Here is a 6,325-nt window from a genome sequence, read left to right on the forward strand (position 1 = left end):
AGCCTTACTGCAAAGACTGTGTCATGGTCAGCACACACTGATCTACACACATAAAACAAATTCACACACAGGCATCTTTCAAAAACCCATCCCAAACCCCCCAAAGTCCCATGGTGATTGGCAATGGTAATGTGGGCAGGACCATGAAATCATAAACCGGCACATGGGCGGTGAATACAGATTCAGTTGTTCTGACTCAAGGAATGAGGTGAGCAGCTTGATAGCTATACCCATGACTGAGCAGCCCTTTTTAGCATACACTCTGCTCACCCTGAAAAGGGGGAGGGGCTAGAAAAGGTGCCCTAAACATAGTCTGCCCCCCCCCCCCATTTTTCTTGACTGGGTTACCACACCCAGTGGAGTCACCACCCAGAGGTCATAAAAGACAATTGAACTTTGGAAGATGGAATATATGGACTTTGTGGGATAACACAGAAAATGAGCATCCTGAATGCAGAACTGCCATCATTGCAAGAGAGCTGCAACGTTTTAACATTGATATTGAAGTGCCTCAAGACTCTCGAAGAGCAGGCGAGGGACAACTGAAGGAAGAAAAAGGAGGCTACACATTCTTCTGGAAAGGTCTATCAAAACATCGAAAAATGGGGTAGGCTTCGCTATCAAAAATGATCTTGTGAAGCTCTTGTCAGAAGTCCCTACCGGCATTAATGAGCGACTGTCAACCATTTGAATAAAGCTCACCAAAAACCAACAGGCTACTATTCTAAGTGCTTATGCACCAACACTGGATGCCAATGAAGACATTAAAGAAAAACATTTGCTCTCAGCTGGATACCATCCTATCAGAGACACCTAAGTCCTCCTGGGTGATTTTAATGCAAGAGTTGGGCAAGATTTCGATCTGTGGCCTGGGACTATTGGAAAAGGAGGAGTTGGCAACAGCAACCAGAACGGAATCTTACTTTTGACGATATGTGCAGTACACAACCTTGATATTACTCATTTCCGGGTTTGAACTCCTCAGGTTCCAAGTAGTTCAAGAACTAGGCTGTTCAAAAACTGAGGTACCACTGTATTTTCCCCCCAGTTTGAACTGTATTTATCCCCGCCCCCTGTGGTGATTTTCTTGAGTCAATATGAGAGTACCCCTAAACATTTTTAAAGAAAAATAGCACTGTTATACCATAAAATTATATATCAATGGAAAGAAAATTTAATGAAGAATGTAATGCAATAACTTTCATGAAGGATTATTTATTACAACAGCAGTCATAAAGAAGAAACATGAAACACACAGAAAAAATGAGATATACAGGTTAAATTGCCGTGTTGGCACTTTGCGATAAATAAGTGGGTTTAGGGTTGCAGTTTGGGCACTCGGTCTCTAAAAGGTTTGCCATCACTGTCTTAGACTATGTAAGTGTCCAAGCTGAAGATCACTGTGATGTGCTCCTTACCAGAGCTATGACAAGTTCCGACAACTGCTGGACAGATCACCAATTAATACGCTCCACAACGGCTATCAAGATACCTCAATGCAGGCTTCAAGGAAGGAAAAGCAAATAAAGTCTATTCATTCATTCAAGGAAACAAAAGTGCAAAGTGAACACTGAAGCTCTTCAAGATCCTATTAAGTGGGATTGCTTCCAAATGACTTTTAAGGACCATCTTTTTTCAGAGTTCCCTGATAACGATGAGGAACACTGGACCAAGCTAAAAACATCCATTATTGCAGCCTGTGAACAAACTATTGGATACCAAACCAAGAAACTTCAGGACTAGTTTGATGAGATGGCAGTGAGATTGAACGCATTATTGACAAGAAAAGGGAGGACTTTCAGATCTGGCAAAGAGATAGAAACTGCGCCACTAAGAAAAAAACCTATGCCAACGCTAAGGCTGAGGTTCACAGAGGAACCAGAAAACTAAATAACACCTGGTGGATAAAAAAAGCTCAAGAGATCCAGCACTTAGCTGACACTCATGATGCACAGTTTCTTTAAAACCACAAACACCATCTATGGGCCAATAAATCATGACATATGCCCCCTACACTCAACAGATGGTACTACACTTCTAAAAGATAAAGAAGCTATTCCACTGTGCTGGAAAGAACAATACCAGCATCTCCTTAACCACAACTCCGCCATAGCTGCTGAGGTCTTCTCACAAATTCTGCAAAAACAAATCGGAGACCAGATTACAGTATCTCCAAATCTGGGAAAGTTGTGTACAGTTATTAACCAAATGAAAAACAACAAAAACAGCAGACCTGATGGGATACCTGCCAAAGTCTTCAAAGTGGGCGGAATTGAACTTACACAACAACTTCACAAGCTCATCGAAAAAATCTGGGAGAGAGAAGAGATCCCACTTATAAACGCCATCCCCAACTCCACGAAAGATTCCATCAACGGTGTCTCTGAAAAGTTTTACACATCACTTGGGAATACTGGCGAACTAATGCCAGTGCACTGGAAGAAGCAAAGACCACCAGTGTCGAAGCAACGATTCTTCAACATCAACTTTGTCGAACTGGTCATGTTTTACAGATAGCTCATTATTGTCTTCCAAAGCAATTACTCTATTCCAAACTTAAAAATAGAAAGCATAATGCCGGTGGTCAACAAAAGAGGTTTAAAGACTCTCTCAAGGCAAATCTTTAAAAATGTGATATAAAGACCGACAATTTGGAAACACTGGCCTGCGAGTGCTCCTTTTGGAGAATAGCCTTTACCAAAGGTTTCATGGACTTTGAAGACGCTTGAACTCAGGATGAAAGGGAGAAACGTGCTAGGAGGAAGGCACGCTTGGCAAACCCTCACCGTGATCAACTCCCGTTTGGAAACCTCTGTCCCCACTATGGAAGGACGTGTGAATCCAGAATTGGCCTCCACAGTCACTTACAGACTCACTGCTAAAACCGTGTTCATGGAAGACAATCTTACTCGGCTATGAGCGATTGCCAAAGAAGAAAGAAGAAGACATTTTATCGGAACACTGTACAGTCAAGACAGTAAAGCAATTTTGGTTCTTTGAATTAAAGCCAAGTATAAGCTATTATTCACAAAGCGTCAAGATGAACATTCCAAAAAAGTTTAGCAAATCACACATAGAAAGGGAAGACACACTGGGTGGGCTTCTGCATCAAGTATGTGATAGCAGTACATTTCAAACCACCACAGAATCATAGAATTGTAGGGTTGGAAGTGACCCCAAGGGACCCCCTACAATGTAGATAAAAGCTACAAACTAACTCTGCTGCTGAGGAAACAGTGCCTTTGGATCCTCTTTCATTTTTTAAAAAATTAGATTTTATTAAAGCTTTTTCATAATACAACTAGATAAAAGAAACTTTAAAAAAGAGAGAGAAAGAGAAAAGCAGAGTCCTCTGTCACAGGAAGCTTATAACTTTGGTCTCAAACAGGATGTAGTGAACTCTCCCAGCTCCCACCTGGGAGCTTTCCTTTCTTCTCCCAGTCTCTAACCCTGAGAGAGTCTTCCTTTCCATGCCTCTCGGTCAGGGTCCTTCCACCAATTATCCACTACCTTCGTGTGTATGTAATCCTTGGACCCCAATAATGTCCCAGAGCAGAGGAAACCAAAGATGAAAAATAAAGATAGAGAAGAAAGAAGATAAAACACATCCTCTTTCAGATCTTTTCTGTAAGGAAGCCACTAAAATACACTATCCTATTTCTTGGCCAGTAGCCCTTAAGAGGACAGAGAGGAAACCAAATCTAACAGCTGGCAGTGAAACATTATGGATTCTACCTTCTATTTTCTGCCACAAGAGACACAAAGAAGACTGGAAGATTGTTATGACATGATCATGAATGGCAAATGCTAGTAGCTCATCTCCTGCCAAAAGATAGCACCTACTCCCACAACTTATCTTGTGAATGATCAAAGTGATGTGACAGCTGAAATCCTGTAAATGTTTCATCAAAACACGTCACAAATATTTTTCGAAAGGGGAAAGTGCAGATTTGTTCAGCCTCAAAAAACAAAAACATCCACCGTCAACTGATACAGACCCGACTGTGTGGTCCTCCACACCAATTCTCTGGTTTCTCCCTAGCTATAATTCAACTTAGATATCAACCCTTTCAATACAAGCCTTGACATATAACCGTTGCTCCAAAGGAAGAAAACTAATACTTCTAGCCCAGGCATAGGCAAACTCGGCCCTCCAGAAGTTTTGGGACTACAATTCCCATCCTCCCTAGCTAACAGGACCAGTGGTCAGTGATGATGAGAGTTGTAGTCCCAAAACATCTGGAGGGCTGAGTTTGCCTATGCCTGTTCTAGAATAATACCATTTATCAGGCAACAAACAGGAACTAAACTGAGGTATCATATGGGTCAGATTTTCTTGAGGTGGCAGGACAGGAAGTTAATGGCTCTTCACTGCAGGCTTAACGGGCAATGAAACTGCAGAGCAAGTAAAGTGGATATTTATTCAGGCAAGTAAAGGCTCCCAGACTGGCATGCCATTAAAATTTTAAAATATCTGTTTCTCACAGTGAAGCCATCACCAGCTCTGCTTTAATAGGCTGATTCCATCAGAAAGAAATTGACTGCTCTTTCCAACTAATATTTCAAGCATGCTTTGTGTAAATTACAAGGGAGGGGAGAATATAACTTCAAGGGCAGAACTGTGAGATGCAGAAAAATAAATTTATTTCCAAGATTTCTGTTTCACACAGATCAAACAGCAAAAACTATTTTCTGTAGACCCTCGCCCCTCAGTATCTTTCCATAATTATTACTATTTTGAAACTCAACATGATTGTGAAAATATTTCATTGAGCTTTCCAGCCACTATTGGGCAGTCAATATGGTGTTCTATGGTCAGTTAAGCTGCAGTCTTACAAACATTTCTAGTTTAAAGATTTTTAAAGCACACAATTTACTTAGTTTCAAATACACATATTTTTTCACCACTCTTGCCAGTGGTGTTTGATGGCTGGCACAGGACCCAACACTGGCATCTAACATGCCAGGGGAAAGGGGGCAAATTGACAGGAAGGGGCCCTTGGCCCTTGCTTTTCCTGTGAAGCCAGCCCCACTCCCTTTTCTGTTAAACCCAGTCTCTTGAGTCAAACTGAGGCTGCAGGGGGTGAGTGGCCACATAACTGCCAAGGAGAAGGGCTGGTGCGGGCCAGCATGATTCCTGAATGTGGGGCAGACCTGCACAGGGTATGTGCCAGAGAGGGTCAGGATTCTGAGTCAGATGATTACTTACTCCCTAGCAGTGGACTTTCACTGATATACTTTCTGCACTCTTATTGTCCCATCATGACCTGGGGTGGGAGTGAAACAGCTGCAGTTTGGCTTCATTTCCCCCCTAAGTATGGCTTTAGGAATGGGATTAATGATGACTAAAACTGATGCATTAATGCCCCTGCAGGTCAGGAACAAGAGCCCTGGTGATTTCTGAACCGTGGTCCTCTCTCTTGCTACTTTAAACACTATAAAAATGCCTCTATTATCAGGTTAAAGGACTCTACAATGTATGTCTTCAACCATTGTTCAAACATCAACATGGCGATATTCACTCCAAAGGATTATAATCTAAGACCTGCTGAACTGTAAACATGGTGAGAAACGTGGGCAAACCTAGCGCAAATCTCTTTAAAAGTTAAATAATATAACAAATGTATTTTAAACTCTGTGATGCAGGGAGACGAAACAATAGCTTCCCATCAATGCAGAACCCGCACTTTGGCTTAGCACTGTCTTCCCAACCCTTATGCCCTCAAGATGTTCTGAACTGCAAAACTCCCGACAGACCCAAGCCAGCATAGTTGTAACTGTAGCGGTAGCATTGCGACAACTATGACAATTTTTAGTTGAGCAAAAAGAAATTAAAAGTTCCAAGACGAAATTTTGTGATCTGCTCAGAAATAAATAAATAAAGAATGCTCAGGAGCCTTTAAAAAAAAAACTAAACAAAAAAACCTCAAACTCGAAATGCAAGAATGGGAGCTCCCTGAAAGCGGTGAAGGAAAACACATGTTTTTAAACTCTGCAGTTTCAAACATCTCAAACTCACCAGCATACATCTCAGATCACAGAATCATAGAACTGGAAGGAACCGTGAAGGACATCTAGTCCAACCTGCTGCAATGCAGGAATATTTTTGCCCAACATGGGGCTCAAAACCCACGACCCTGAGATTAAGAGTATCATGCTCTGCCGACTGAGCCACTCCATCTTTATGAAGTTACAAAGACATAGACCTTTGAGTAATGAAAAACATCACAAGGCATGGCCCTGACTCCTTGATTCTTTGTGTGGCAGTGGCTGTGGCAAGAGTGGAGCTCCTCTATACACTTGAAAGCACCGTTCTCACCAGTAG

The sequence above is a fragment of the Podarcis raffonei genome, chromosome Z (genome assembly GCF_027172205.1).
Source record: "Podarcis raffonei isolate rPodRaf1 chromosome Z, rPodRaf1.pri, whole genome shotgun sequence".
In the NCBI taxonomy this organism is placed as follows: Eukaryota; Metazoa; Chordata; class Lepidosauria; order Squamata; family Lacertidae; genus Podarcis; species Podarcis raffonei.